The 16,812-nt window shown below is 36.3% G+C and overlaps 1 long non-coding RNA gene across 2 annotated transcripts; it reads left to right on the top strand.

The window, feature by feature from the left end:
• The first annotated feature begins 10,616 nt into the window (after window positions 1–10,616).
• LOC131065627 (uncharacterized) lies at window positions 10,617–16,763 on the top strand. Of its 2 annotated transcripts, XR_009111442.2 has the most exons (5): window positions 10,617–10,743; window positions 15,998–16,060; window positions 16,143–16,232; window positions 16,352–16,420; window positions 16,500–16,763. It is a non-coding gene; the product is annotated as an uncharacterized LOC131065627 (long non-coding RNA). The 2 variants fall into 2 exon arrangements; XR_009371415.1 differs by having other exon boundaries at window positions 16,352–16,763.
• The last annotated feature ends 49 nt before the right edge of the window (window positions 16,764–16,812 follow it).

Here is a 16,812-nt window from a genome sequence, read left to right as displayed (position 1 = left end):
AGGTCATGATGGTTCCCAAATCAACAGATCCTAAATCCTAGATAAATAGTCACTAACTCATGATCAGACTTTGGGATTGGACTTGGCCAACGAACAAGATTAAGTATAAGCTGCAATCTTCTACACTTTAGGCTCTACAAAACCTAGGTGGGTTTCCCTATTGCAATGTTGTCAATAATCTGGCTCTATGCTAACCAACAATGCACTATATATCATATGCTTTCAATGAAAATATCCAGGAAATGCATAATATGTACTATTGATTCTGGCTTGAACCTTAGTTCTTATCACTTTGCTTGGATTGAAAGATGGCTCTAATCTATTTCTACTCCTAATACAGAAAAACTAAAAGCTGAAATATAAAAGGTGAAATAAGAATGGAAGGATGATCCACAAACTTGAAAGATATATGACCAGTGCCTATCAAAAGTGATACACAGTCAAATACAAGACCCAATGAAAAACAACACCATAGTATCACCATTAAGATTCAATACTAAACATTCAAGACTTGCTCAGAATTCTCAAAATGAGAATGGATTCATAAAATCCTCACACTCTCTCAGAATATTGTAGTACTCAAGACAAAATTTAATTCATACACTTAAAATGAATCCCATCAGAGAATACACATTCCCCCTTAGAGAAGATAAACTGCGAATGTCATTAACATGGCAATTCATACAACAAAACACAAGAGATAAGAGAAAAATAAGAATGATCTCATTGATGTTTAGAAGATATATGATACTGTTCAGCACCAAATATGCAAAATACTATCTGTCATTAAAATTCTTCTAAAAGCCTATTTGATACATATGCATCAAAAAATTGGGTCTGTCTTCCTGGCCCTGAATTCCCTTTTATAACACAAGGGAGCAAAAACAAGCCTCGGGCCAAGAATGTACACTTGTCACAAATTCATTGCATGGGATCCAAAAAACAATGAAGTGCCCAACCTCCAATTCTGCACGCCACCATCAATGCAAACAACTACAAGAACAACCACCAAGACCTGAGATCATGAACCCTAGGACAACTGAGAAGTAACTACCTCGAGACACACAAAGACCAACCACATTTATTCATCTTCAACCGCAGTCTAACTGACCTCTGAATCTAGATTTCCACATTTAGTAATCTATATGCATTGTGTCCTTTCTTTCTCAGTCAGTGACCCTCTGGCGAAAATAAGGCGCTGAAATCCCTTTGACAGGAAATCCTCCGATCTCATCGAGCCCTTCAACCATTTCTGTCCAATCTGTATTAATGTTGGCCCTGCCAAAACATCATCACCATCATGTTGTAGGACAAACCTCAAATCTTTTGCAACAATCACTATCTTATCCTGCATTGTTTTCCTTATCCCTGCAGGAACGCGCGGGATAAGGAGAACCTTCTTTCTCTTCTTCATCTTCTTATCCTGCAATCTCATTTGAATTGGTAAGAACGTTGGTAGGATAAGATTTCATTGTTCTCCTTTGTTATTTCTTATCCCAAAGCATTGATGGATGCACCTCCCAGCCCCCCAGGATAAGCCTTCCATTGTATTCCCTTTTGTCTTCTTATCCCGGGCCTCATTTCTTTGACCTTCGCGACCCTCCAGGATAAATATTTCATTGCTCCTTTACTAATTTACTTATCCCAGAGCCCAAGTGTCTATATGCATATTCTCACTTAAACCCAAACTATTGCTCTGTATACGCCCTCTATTCCTTGGGGATAACTTTTTCTTTGTTCCATCCTGCTTCCTTATTCTGGGACCACAAGAAATGCATTTCTAACCACCGCATGATAATATCTTCTTTGTTTCTTTGTAAAATTAACCCAGGGCCTTTCAAGCTAATTGGAAACATCCCCGGGGCAACTTTTCTATGGTGATTTTACTCTTCGGAAGTTACCTTGGGATAAAACTTTATCCCCTTTGCAACTCTTTGCTAGGAGTTATCCCGGGCGATCTTTAGACGTTGCCTTCTGCTCCCTGGGATAACTTTTCTTCCCTTTGCTGCTTCGCTTGCCTTATCCTGTGCGACCCTTTGGTTTGTCACCTTGCCTCATGGGATAAAAAATGGTCTTATCGCCAGCTGGTAAGAATAAACCATGGAGACCGGCCCACCAACAACATGGAACCCTCCAGCCAGTGAAACCTAAGTTAGCTGACTAGCTAGACCGGTCAACTCAAAAATAGAATTTTGGAGCCCGAAAAGACTCCCTCCTGCATTGCAAAATACATAGCCACCTATTGTTGCCTCAACGGTCAATAACACGTTGCCCAGATAATTCAGGATGATCAATAACACAACATGTTATTGACGTGAGATATTGATGTTAGGCACAGGGTCAATAACATGTCATGTTATTGATACTTCATATAATCATCATGTTATATGACCATTGTTTCCTACTGCAGTACTATAATCTGCGTGTTATATGATACCTCTGGACCTTTGACAATTCTCTGGCTCAAAATTGCAAGCTCACAAAATGAGCTACTTAATCTTTCTCTGAAAGGTGATTCTAAATGCAATCTGCAAAATTTTGAGCCTAGGACTTCAAATCTAGACAAAATATTTGAAGTCCTAACAATGGCTCTAGCTTGGGGATGCATGCCCCCTGCGGGTGTGGCAAGATCCCAGATCTCTGGGGAGCAGACCAAGTGCCTACTCCATTGGGCGCAGAGTCAAAAAAGGTCTTTTCTGTCCCAAATTATTGTGGCTTCAGGATCAAACCACATGTGACGGCCCAAGGCCACCTAAAAAGATTAGCCAGTGCTTTCCTCTATCATAAACATTATTCTCCTTGGACTGCACTAAAGCCAATCTGATAACATAGTCGGAATGCCATTGATCAAACATGTTGGCATCTCTTACCCAGCTACCATACTGAAAACTATCATTGCACTTGCTGCTATTAAACATCTGAAACTGGTGCAAGACTGAAACTATTGATCACTGTGTGACATACATGTGTTTTGCTCACTGAAAAATACACCTCCAAGATGAACACAACATGCATCATGGCTCAAATCACTGTCACACCTTATGGAGATATCACCTAGATGAAAATGAATAAACTCTTGCACAAGCATGCAACTGGTATCATTTAAAAAAAAATCATCACAAGTTTGCATGTCAAACTGAAAAAACTCAAGAGGACACTCTTGAAAACTTTGTGACTATTTCAAACATTCATCCAGTACATGAACTAGCAAAAAATCACATATTGGTTTACTTTGGGACAACAACTCACTGCTCTGGAAAAAAGGATCACTTGGAAGCTCCAACATACCCATAAGTTCATACATTTCTTCATCTTTCAAGCATGTTGTTGCAGCGCTGTCCAAATCCCATATACACTCACAAGAGTGTAATTATGGCTCACTGGAAGTTCTGGTTCAAACTTAAGATCAACTCCCACATCTATGTGAAGGTTTTCCAAATAATGCTTCAAATCATAAGAAAACTCATCACCATGGAACTCAATGCACGAGGCTGAGGTCCGACATGTACTTGATAAATTGGATTCATCATCACACTCATTAGGCCTATCATAACTTTGATCATGGCACTCAAACGCCATGTCCCCATGATGTGCATTATCATTATGCATGCTAACCCACTCACTGGTAGAAGAAAAATTATAGACGCTTGTGTCATATATGGCTTCACCAAAAGTGCAATCCTTGTCATGAGAAAAACACAAGGATTTAAAACCACCTTTACCCATGTGTCTCTAGTATTCAATTGACAACAAATCTGAAATTTGATCATTTTTTAATAGATCACTTCTCTAATCTATATCTTCTACCTCTTCTTCTTGCTCTTCACTACTAATGTTGGTGCCATCAAGCTATGACTCACTTATGTTATCTGCTGATAGGTTTTCTTTTTGAGTCCGAGCACAAACAACTTCATGGCCATTAATTTCAAGGCTGCACCCTTCTTCCTCTTTGATCCCTACCATGTCAACCATGCATTTTTCATCTTTTGGGGCTGAAATTTCTCAGTTACATACATCCATGTTGTTGTTTGCAACTTCAGCACACTTTTCACCATCATTGAGACTTGTTGATAACAAGTTCCTCATGTATTCATGTCTCATTCTATCCATGACGTCCATAGAATCATAGGCCATCTGCATATCAACTATTTTGAGATCCTCCAACAGTGCACTAGAACCTTCTTCAAAGGCCTCAAAATACATACTTATGCAAGCTAGGGTATCGGGCCCAAAACCTTCAGGGATTTATGACAATGAACTTGTGAACCTATGACTAAAAGCAATGTTGGTTTCTTCATCCTGCCTCCTAATTTGAGATAATTCTTTGACAAGATCAGTGGGCTCTCTTGCAAATTTTTCCATGTATGCACCCACTAGCTCACCCCAACAAGCAAAGGATCTCTCAGGGAAACTTGAGTACCAATTCTTAGCTCTTGCATCAAGAGATCTAACAAAAAATCTCATGCACATGTCCTCTTCTATAAACAAATGTTTCTTCATGAAACTATGAAACCTTTGTACATGTGCATTCCCCTCACATATGTTGTAACCATCAAACCTAGGCATCTGACTATAAATCTGAGTTGGCATGCTTTGTAACTCATGCTCTACCCATGATAGGTCCAACTGATCATACAACGGATCAAGAGAATGAACAGGGGGGCATCTGCTTGAATGGGAGGCATGTCATGATTAAAACTCAACTGAGCTTGTGAAGACATCAACCTCTCATTCTGATGCATAACATTTGGGGATCCGAAAGTCTGAAGCTTAGTTAACTCCTCAATCCTTTTGTCCATTTTGGCAAGGGCTTCTAACATTTTGGCCATTCTATTATCACTAATACATTTGATCTAGGTTTCCGACGGAGAAGGTATATTGTGACCAAATTTGATTTTTTTTTTTAAAATGCCCGAATTCGTCGGAATTCCAACGGTAATTTCACATTTGGTTTCAACGGAGAAGGCATTAGTAACGAATTTTTTTTTTTTCAAAAAAGTGCCTGCGTTCGTCGAAATTCCAATGACAATGGGCATTACTTAAAAAAAAGAAAAAAAGAGAGCAATTCATTTGTGCATTGAAATCCCACACAGGCATTCACGTCAACTTCAACCCCTGACAAGATCAAACGGCACACTCACCATTGGAGGTAGATTCTTCACCTTAATTTTGGATTTGCATAATGAGGAATTATTGAATCTTCACCTTAATTCATTCATTGGATCTTCGGATTTAATTTGCATAATATTTGCATGACGAATTTCAGACAGCTCACACTTTCCTTTATACTTTGTGTATATTGAAGTTGGATTTCATGTATGTAGAGGAAGAAGTTGAAATGCTTGTAGAAAGAAGGAAACTTTCTAATTTGGGTGTAGAGCTAGGAACAAGTTTGTGGTATCTTCACATACCTTGTGCCTATCCCTTCTCCAACCTTCCAAAGCCTGATCTTTTCATTCACAACCCAACTCACCATCAAAATATTATCCTGAAAAACTAAGACACCCAAAAATTAGTCCTTCCAACTCATGTAGCACATGGAAGAATTATCATGTGGCCCTGCAAAGACAAAGAAGATTAAATACATGATTGCTAGGGTCATCCCACTCCTTGACAAGGATTTTCAATGTTGGAATGACCCCCAAACCATTTTCTTATTATCTCAGGTTACCCTAGTTTAGGGTATTGGTAGTTTTTACTAAATTTTCTCCAACTTTGTAAAAAATGAATGAAAATGGATGAAACTGAAGGGAAATGACAAAAAATCCACTCCTCTAACACATCCAATGGATCTCCCAAGTCGGTGAAGTAGCTAATACAAAGAAAAGTTCATTTTAGTAGACTTTTATGTCTGAGAACACAAGAAATCACTAGGCCCTTACTTAAATAAAGATAAGCTTGCTAGGTCATCACTTTGAATTAACTAAGAATCCATTATTTGCCATCTACTTGATCAAAATTTGAAACAAATCAATTTGAACTTGGATTTCTTGTGGAGGAATCCTTCTTTTGCCTTTCCTTATACTCCTTATAATTATACAAATATTAGACTAAAGATCTTTCATTTGGCCCATCTATCCATTTGATTTGAAAGTCAACAACTCTAACAAATTTATTTAGTTTAGTAATGGAATTCTCTAAGGCTTTCACCACATTGGCAGCATGAGATGTAGCCACAATTAACCCCATACATTCATTCAAGACTTGTTCATCAAATTTACTATTTGGCCCAAACTTCCCTTCCACCTTCTTATCCCATTTAGACAAAATAACTTATATAGTGTCCAACCAATCCTTATCTGATCTAAAGGGATGATCCCCCAAATTGATTATTATGTATTCGTCATAAGCCCAATGCTCAGTTAACATGGGATAATGGCACTTCACCATCTTAGTTATTTTTCCTTCTGTGATTTCTAGCTTGAATATTAGCTCGTCTAGACTACTTTGAATGAAGCCATTATCTTCATCTCTCAATACATCAACTTCTTTGATTTTATTTTCACTCAACATTTTAATTTCACTTCCTCATCTTTCTCCCATTGATTAGCACAGGTTGACATTATTAATTCCAATTTACTGGCTTTATGATAAACATTGTAGAACTTAGCAAAGAAGGTTCTGATGTGATTCATTTGCTCCATAACCCACGTATCCATCATTGTAGCTTTACCCTTCATATCATACAAATATTCCATTTGTTTTTTAGGAAGAAAAGTAGGCATCAGTATCTCTAAAACTTTAGAAGCTCATGGGGCATCAAGATCTTTAAAGAGTTGTTCATGTACTATGATACTAAATAGCCTTCCTTTCTTGTTTAGATTGGTATAATTTTTGCATCCTTACCTTTATAGTCTCAATAGTTGCATCTAAAGTTGCTACTTCTCCCCATTTAATTTATTTTCTAAATTTCACTCAAGTTCCCTAATGATCAAAAGGATTCATTTCTCAGTCATCCTTATTTGGCATTGGGATATTGATGTTTGCAACTATCTCTCCTTTTGCATAGTTTTAGGTGGCATACAAGGTCATTGCCTTCTTTGGCTTCCTTGCGGCCTCAACCTCAACGATCATCTTTTGCAAACTTACTCTCTTCAATACTCTATTCTTTATCCTTTCAAAGTTGAATTGTAGCCACTTAGGAACATCTAGATTCTCATCACTTTGGATGGATGGGTTCATGGTAGTTACAACCTACTTTGGCCTTTGTTCTTCATCTTGTTGCTTGTACACCTAAGTTTAAAATTTTGGAGGAGTCATCTTGGGAGTGGGGGCCTAGATAGATCCTCTTTTTCTTGTTCTCCATGCTTCTTTGACTCCATGTTTCTTCTCTTTTCATTTTGTTTGGCCTTAGGCTCTGAAAATAAATTTTATTGGTCTTTTATTGTCATGATAATTCTTGAGTTGTCTTGGTCCACATCCATTTCCATTGCTTCTTGTGTTTGCACTTGGGTGGGAGTAACCATAAGTGTATCATGCTAACTTGGGTATCATGCTATGTATCATATTATGTTGTGTGCAGGGCTCCAAATTAGAATTGGTACATGTTTGGACATGAGGACAGTCTGATATCTCTATGTATCAGATAGTAAAAGGCAGTAAGAGTGAATAATTTGGTGGAAAGACCAAGCGATTGGTATTTTGAAGTGGTTGATGATAGAGAGAGGGGTGAGGGGACCCTATGCAACCTTCAGAAGGGTTTGTGGATAAAAACCAAATGAAATAGATTAAATTTCTATGACTGTCCTAAGGGTGTTAATTGTCATAGTCATAGTTTTACTAGTGATATTGTTTTTGTTTTGATAGAGTTGTGTTTGTAAACCCAAGTCTGGACATGTAATGGAGTTATGAGATATCTTAAGACTACATAAATACTTAACAACAACATAGTGTGTAGGCACCTAAAATATGAAAGGACTACATATTGGAAGGAGACAATCATCCATACTTATTACAAGCTTCTGCAGCTCATGTAGACTCAAGGTGAGTTGCAAAATGACCATCAATGAGTGTGAACCCTGTCTTCACAAATTATGATCAGTTGTCATGATACTTGACCCTATCCTCATTTTGTTGGCTCAATTCATATTAGTTTTCCCAAGCCTAGAAGCCAATTAATGTATCCAAGGGTGTCTAGAAGAATGGATTGTATGATCATTCTCAATAGTTTGATCATTCTCAATTCAACTTAAGGTGCAATGTGCTCATTCTCAATAATTTGAGTTACAACTATCAATTCCCAACGCTTGAAAAATCCATATTCTAAGTTCCTTCTGACTTATACTTCATTTTCATGAGTCAAATTATAGTTCTTAATTCAATTATAGGCTAGTATCTTGTGTGTTTATTGTACCTCTTAGTTTGATAGGGTTTTGGGTGTATTTTAATCTCTAATTTTGAGGAGGAAGTTTCCCTATAAATGTAATTTCAAAATTCATTTTGAGAGTCTAAGAATTGATTATTTAAGGTCCAAGTTTAGTAACACTACTTAGTTTGTTTTATTTCAAAAGACATTTAGTAAGAGGCTATAGATTGAATACTTGTGCTTTGCTGGTATATTTTGAAAAATTAATGGAAATGAATTTCATAGTTTGCAACAGTATTGGTAGTCTTTTTTGATTGCTTGGTATTCTTCTATTTCTTTCATTTTCCTTAGTCTTGAATTAATATTTACATTTATGAAACATCTTCTTTGTTATAATCAATGTGTGCATCTTTCATGGTGATTGAGGTTAATAATGAACATGTGAATGAATAGTAGTAGTTATTCTAGAGCTTTCCTTGGTCTCATTTTCATGTTAGAATTGGCAATTTTGGCATGATAAATTATTTACATACAAGGTTATTTCTAGATTTTGTTGATAATGTGGGTTTAGGTAATACTGATGATTCATTTTCTCGTAGCCTTGTTCTATCTTTTGCAATTTATTTTAACCTTTTAGCTTAGGCAGATTGAGAAATCGACATTTCAACTTGATTAGTGACATTTTCCCCTTGAACAAACTAGCCACATGAACACTTTGTTATCTTGTATCATTGTTACCTTGGGAGGTCTGGAATACCTTTAGTTTCTACTATTTTATAAGAGAGATTAAGTGGTGATACTTATTCTATGTTGAGTGTGTCAAAAGACCCATCAACAAAATTGGTTCTAGAGGGAGGGAAAGAACAAGCTAGAGCATATGCCATTGTTCTCTCTTGAGAAGTTCAAGAGGGTTCTAAGATTAACTCCCAACAAAGGAAAATTATTAGAGATTGGACTCATCACTAGATCCAAAGGAAATAAAGATAAATGACAGCCCCATATTCATCTTCACAATCAACACCCATTGTCCAAACAACATCCCAATTTATCATGGTCCCTTTGGTGAATAAAAACCGTAGTTATCTTAGTTGTCCAAACAACACAATTAGTTATCTTGCATCATTGTGACACAACAAAGAGACCTTGGGAGGTCTTGGATACCTTTAGTTTCTACCTCTTTCATATTAGTTTTCCCAAGCCTAGAAGCCAATTAATGTATCCAAGGGTGTCTATAAGAATGGACTGTATGATCATTGACTTTGTATGTTGAAACCATTCTACATGCCCTTACCTCTGCATCACACACATGAGTCAAGGATGATAGTGTGGTGTGAAAACATTCTATATGGATAGGATACAAAAATTTGATTAATAAACATTCCAATAATATAAAATTCAAATATTATTTGAAATTTTTTATGGTTTCAACTCAAATAGAAAGCATTGTTAAAAAAAATTGAATACACATTTGTCTAAGAAAATAGTAATGAGCTCAACATATTATTAAATTCCATTATCAAGGATATGGCACATGTAGAAAAATAGATTTTGGATAACACAAAGATAAAAACTACAAGGAAAGGTTTACACAAAGCACCTATAGACTTTGCTACATGATGTTACTAAAAAGGAGCTTACTAATTAGAGTGTGCATCTCAAAGTTTGTTTCTAAATTGACACACTCATTGCCATTGATCTATGGAATAGTTGAGAGAACTTCCTTGACTCAAAATTATATTCAATACCATAACAATTCCTTGACCCTATTCTCGATTTTGGACCACTAGTGTCTTAGTCACTTGACCCTATTCTCAATTTTGGACCACTAGTGTCTTAGTCACCAAGCTCAAGAGATTGAATCAATTGTTGAGAATATAATCTTAATGGTAGTTATAGACAAGAGTTATGGCCTTGACAAATGGGGGTGCCAAATAAATAATTTTCCAATAAACATTGTCAATTTTCCATTAGGTTTGTCCTTATTTGAATGCTCATTTCAACTTCCAAGGACACTAGTTAGTACTAGGTGTGATGATTCTTTGGTTCCACCAAGATCCCAAATATACTACTTTTAGTAAGTTTTCCTCTTTTTGAAAGCTATATAGTGGCTGAATTTGAATCATGTAACCAGAATAGAAGGCATTCATCTCCACTACAAAGTTTGCCCATTTTGTAAACACACTCGATTAAAATAAAGATCATTTTGTTCAGCTATATTGTAATTATCAATTTTGTGTTTTATTTTGTTCAGCTATATTGATATTGAAGAACTAGCTACTAACTCCTCAAATTCCTTCAAGTTGTTGATCTAGGTGGCTTGAGGAAAACAAAGATCAAGGATGATGAATTGATTTGTGTTGATGCTCTGAAGTAACCAAAATAAGCAGCGAGCCCCATTGGAAAGGTCATTTGTCAATTGGACTCCCTTCAGAGCCTAGGTAAGTTGTGACACAAGAACGAGAGGAAAACACCTAGAATTGAATATGAAAAACTTGTTTGTCTTCAAGAATTACTTCCCTTCTTCTCCGATTTGGTTTAAGTTTGATCTTATTCACTAGATTGTATTAATCTCTTCTTGAATTCATATCAAGACTACATATACTTGTTTCCAGAATCCGATGTAGATTGAAATCCATGTCTGTCAGATTATTCACTTAAATCTGCACCTCTTGAATTCTCCTTAAAATCTGATTACCTCAATTCAAATATGAATTTGTATCTTTGCCTTTTCATTTACTTATGCTCTCCTTATGATCTGATTTTGAATATAAATCCCCCAAATGGTTTTGTTCATGTGACACATCTTTCCCTTCAAAGGCTAGCTTGTTTATTTTCTAAGTGCCACACCTTAAATTGTGTCCTTAAAAAATCTTGTTTGATTCTCCATTTTTGAGTGTGTGGGGCCCAAAAGGATGATATGATATGGTGGAGAGAAATGTGAGGGGGGAGTGGTAGGAATTGTTAAGGGTAGCTGCTACGTGAAGAAAGAGGAGGGAATGGGATGTGTGGGGAAAGGGGGACATAAGGGATATAAATGATGGAAGAAGGAGATAAGTGGGGAGGAAAGAGGTTTAACATGTGGGAGGTAGAAGGGGTTGGAGTTAGGATATGTTAGGGAATAAAGTGGAGTGGGAGGTATAAGGGGGTAATGAAAGGGTAAAGGGGATGTAGGTTATAATGGGAGTTATAAGGAGCAAGGAAAAAGGGTAAGGTGGTAGGGTGGTAGGTTAGGATAGGGATAGGATATGGTTAGGCTAGGATGGGGGTAGGTGATAAGATGGAAAGGGTAGGTTAATAGGTGTGTGGTAGAGATAAGCTTAGGGAAATAAAGGAAGTAAGACTTATGGGATGGGGGTTAGAATAGGTGATTTTAGGGGAATAAAGGGGTAAAGGGGTAGGTAGTGTGGAGGGGAGTGTGAGATAGAAGGTATGAGGGGAAGGGAGATGCTAGGATAGAATAGGGGTAGGGGTAAGGTGGAAAGGAAGTTAGTGGAGGGAGGTGAGGGTGTAAGATGGAAGGGTAGGTTTAAGTTAAGATGTGAAGGAGGTTAAGGCATGGGGTATGAAAGGTGGATGGAGGATAGAGGATAGGAAGGTAGGTGAGTTAGAAGGTATGGTAAATGGAAGTGAAGAGTGTTAGGGGAGGTGGAAATGGGAATGATTGGGTTTGGGCACCCATTGACAGGATCAACGGAAGTGGAAGGGATTATGCCTTGGCTAGGCAAAGGGAATGTTAAATCTCACTTCATTTCAAAGATAAATACTTGGCCATATCCTAAGCAACTACGAATAAAAGGTTAACAACAAAGATTTGAAAACAACCAACTAAGCTAAGACAAATAATCTAGAAAGCGAAAAAGTGGGGGTCCCCATTTGCAATGGGGCGATGTGTGAATACATCACAACATGATGTCGCTCTTTCCACTTACCTTTCTTTTTGTGAATATGCATAACACTATTTTGGAAATGATAATATAGATCCCCATCCATTAAAAAATAATTATAATGGTAAAATTAATAGACCTTGTGTAGGGTCCTCCAAGCCTAGAGTAAGGAGTTTGAAGCGTAGATACATTGATTTGGCCTTGTGGCCATCAATGAGTGTTGACCCAATAGGAGATGTCTTGAGATTGACAATTTTGGAGATGTGGCATTGTTGAGAGCCAACACTTAGGTGTGAAACCCGTCTTCACAAATTATGATCAGTTGCCATGAAATTTGACCCTATCCTCATGGTATTAGCTCAATTCATATTAGTTTTCCCAAGCCTAGAAGCCAAGTAATGTATCCAAGGGTGTCTAGAAGAATGGAGTGTATGATCATTGACTTTGTATGTTGAAACCATTATACATGCCCCTCCATTGAGGGTATTGAGGAAGATTAGGAACATTTTTTTTTGGTGAAGAAAAATGATGTGAGAAGTTTGGTGCAGAGGCAAGGGTAGAACTCAGTATTTCATATTAGGACAGCAACCACATTGATTAGGCAAGTCAAATAAGGTCTCTCCAATGTTTAGGATACACAAGGGCAGCATTAGTCATGCAAGTATGCATGAGCATGGGAATGGATAGTTATTTTCCTTTTAGACTAACTTGGGTCTATGACTCTCAATGGTGTTCATCCCAAAAGTATATGTAATACCATTCACTTGCACCCAAGGTGTGGCTGATAATTTTGTCTTACTTGTCACCATACTATCGATGACTTCACAACATTGATAATGAATTCACATTAGACACTCATGGATTACCCCAATTAGACATTAGTCAACTTAAGATATGATACAAGTATTGCATACCACAAATCCATTAGCATATCACCTGCTCTAAATCACCACAAAGTCATTAGATATGTTTTGAGATGAAAAGAAGAGTCATATTAAATATTAACAGTAATATTAAATTATTTTTTTCATTAAATATTTTGTATTACTATTAAAACTTAATATTACTGTAATTATTAAATATTCTGTATTACTGTTAAAACTTAATATTACTATAATTATTAAATATTCTATATTACTATTAAATTACTATTTAACTAGTTCTATAGCCCAATTTTTTTGCCTGTGAAGAAAGACCATGCCAGACAATATATGCGAACAATAAAATAAGGAGACAATTGCTAGATTGTTTGTCCCTACAAAATTTGTAAGGGGTTAAAGACTAGAAGACTTCTAATCAAAACAACTAAGAAACATTGTAGGCTGCATGTCCACATTGAAGGGGGACATGATTATCATCCATTGGTGTTTTTCATTATATCGTTTTAACAATTTATATACATAAGAAATTACTTGATGATGAGATCATGATCATGGTTTATTTATGTTTATTAATTTTATATAGGTCGAGCACCCCAGAGCACATGATATGGATCAACACAACTCGGAGAATATGGTTTTCGAAGTAGAGGAACATGGAGGTGTGAATAGCGAAGCTGAAGATAACGATCCCATGGAAGATGATGATCATAAGCCACAAAACACAATTGAAGATGATGGTACAAATACGTTGATCGATGACACATTTAGTACTAGCGCAGATGATCATGATGATGAAGATGACCTTGATGTTGTTCATGATGTCCTTCTACTTGAGAAGGCATCTAAGGCCCTTTACGAAGGCTCCCTGATAACTCTTCTCTCCGTTGTATTGTTGTTGGTGAACTTGAAGGTTATGAATGGTTTATCCAACATAACAATCTCACGTATGTTAAGGTATGTCATATATGTCATTATAGTTAATAAATGGTGAATCATGTACCATTAATATTCTTTATATTAACAAATTATATTTTTTTGTTGTAGATTGATAGGTGGGTTTTGGTTACCACCATCAAATATTCTACTTCACTCATACCAAGAATTATCTACCATTATGAAAGATATTGGAATGGAGTATCAAGCAATAGATGCTTGTCCCAATGATCATATTATATATCACAAACAACATGAATTTCGAACTAAATGTCCTAAATGTCATATCAGTAGATATCGAACATATCAAATAACAAATAGGGTGCCTCACAAGGTTCTTCGTTATATTCCCATTATTCCACGTATGGGTATATGCATGAAGTTGTGGTACCAAAAAGGTGCCATACTTTAAAAAAAATAGAAAATGCTCATAAGGTGCACGCCTTATAAGGCACATGCCTTATGAGCATTTAAAACTTAAAAAAAAACCATGTCCGCATTTTGGATGCATTCTGCATTCCCAAACCTGCATTTTGGCAATTTGGGGTGCCATTTTCTTGCACTTACCCTTTGTTAAAGCTTGATATTGGGCACTAAGTTGTGCATCTCTCATCAAAATGCCGCCACACCATCAAAGAGCTCGAAGAGGTATGTATTTTTGTTTTCTTATTGTCATTTTTTAATTAATTTGAAGATTAAACTAGGTTTATTGATTTAAATTTATTTTCATTATCAGTAAATGAGATTAGACAAGAAAATGTTGAAAACACTCAATCACCTCCTCATGAAGACCATATTGAAGAAGAAGCACATCAAGAACCTCCTACAATCCCTGGACATCCCATAGGTACATAAGAAAACCTATTAGGTCAAATAGAAAATAGCCAAAAAGAGATTGAAGGTTTAATCACAAGGCTAAAAGATCCCACTGGAACAAACTCCCATAGGACAAACCTTGCCAGTTCTTTGCAATCTATTGTATCTCACATACAATCTGTGAGTGGGCAAATAAATTTTTGGTCCAGTAAGAAGGAAGAACAAAAGCAATTTTATGCTGACAAATTATCATATGTGGCAGTGAAGAAAAAGAAAATTAATAAATTTGACTTGTGTGCTCTTTTTACGGACCCCCAAATGAATCAACCTTTACACCCTGGATGTAGGAGATTCCCTATTCATTGGTGTCATCATGAAGGGATTAAAAACAATTTTTGGGTTAGGTGGTGGATGGTATTTGATCAGCCCCCATGCAATAATCATGAGGTACCCCAATACTTTTTGAGAAAACTGTACTGTGAGTTTGTCCTTAATGAGATCCCAAACTATTTTGATTTTCTAGATTTCCAAGGTAGAGGTGGGGGTTCCTCACATGATAGAGAGAGTGCACAGTGTGACCCAAATCTCCCACCAAGACCCTTGGCCGGACCTATGGTGGAGCATGTTTTATTCCTTCCATTGTGAAGAAGAGTATTGAGGTCAAAAATCTAGACTCCATTAGCTCACTCACTCAGACCCTTATATAGTATGTTAGGCCTCTAGTAGAGGGTGATGCGAGTGATGATGGTGATTCTTCTAGGCATCGAGTTCCATCTCATTTTTTTCGATCTTGTGGTTCTCTTTGCACTTATGATCCTAATAGTTCTAAGAATGCACGTGCATGAGCGGAGTTTGCTACAGAGAATATTGTCATGACAGAATCCTTGCTGAATGAAACATTTGGCATTGATACCTAGGTGAATTTCATTACAAGTTCATTTCATTCTTTTTATTAAATCTTATATGTAAATTTGAGAATATATCTAAATTAGTAAATTATTATGATAAAAAATCAGGGTCAAAGTGTTCACAATACTAGCAACATTCCTGCAACACCCTTTTTCATGACTTTGTTGACTCCACAGGTATACAACGAGTGAAGAAATATAATTATTATATGTAGATAGTTGAACCTTATGTGAATTATTTTCTAATTACTCATTTTGGATGTCAAATAGTTTGATGCTAGAGCTTCAACATCAACACTTCGCAGTGTATTTCATCGACAATCTTTCACCCAGGTAAACAATTTATCTTTAATGTTGTTATTAAATAATATAGATAGTTTTGGCAATTAATCAATATATTTTGTTTAATTTTCAGATGTTGACATTAGAGACTCCTCCTGCTGTGTACGCATCAATGGAGCATGGTGTTGCTGCAGCAATAGCAAGTTCAACTGCTTTAACAGAAGTATGAGACATATTTGTAAATTTAGTAAATTTAGCATTACATTTATTATCTTAATAATATGTTATTGAAAATTTTAACAACACTTGTATTTAGTTTAATTTATATTGTGATGCTTACAGGAGGGGCTTGTCACTCCAAATCATGAATGTGCACCTGTTGTGGATGAAAATCATGATTATTTGTATGCGGTAAGTGACTATTCTATTATATGTCAATCTAAAATTCAATTTTTGTATATGCTAACATCATTCTTTTCATTGTATCAAGTGGAGTTACAAAAAAGTCTGGAGAGGAGGTTGAGTGGTCGTACTCGAAAGACACTTGCATCATATACATCTCCATTCCCTTGATAGGCAAATATATCTCGTGATCTGTTTCCTTCCCCTAGAGGGAAATGAATAGAATAGGGTCCTATGTTGTATGCCTATATGGGAATTTTGAACATATGTTTTGTATTACAAATATGTGACATTTTATGTCCATATGGCTTTTGGCAAGCTCCTATTTGACTTTATTGGATACCATGTTGTATGCCTATATGGCAATTTTGAACATATATTTTGTATTACAAATATGTGAC

Source organism: Cryptomeria japonica, unplaced genomic scaffold, assembly GCF_030272615.1.
Source record: "Cryptomeria japonica unplaced genomic scaffold, Sugi_1.0 HiC_scaffold_1825, whole genome shotgun sequence".
In the NCBI taxonomy this organism is placed as follows: Eukaryota; Viridiplantae; Streptophyta; class Pinopsida; order Cupressales; family Cupressaceae; genus Cryptomeria; species Cryptomeria japonica.
Note: the sequence above shows the minus strand (reverse complement) of the source record. Positions and strands in the feature narration are given on the sequence as shown.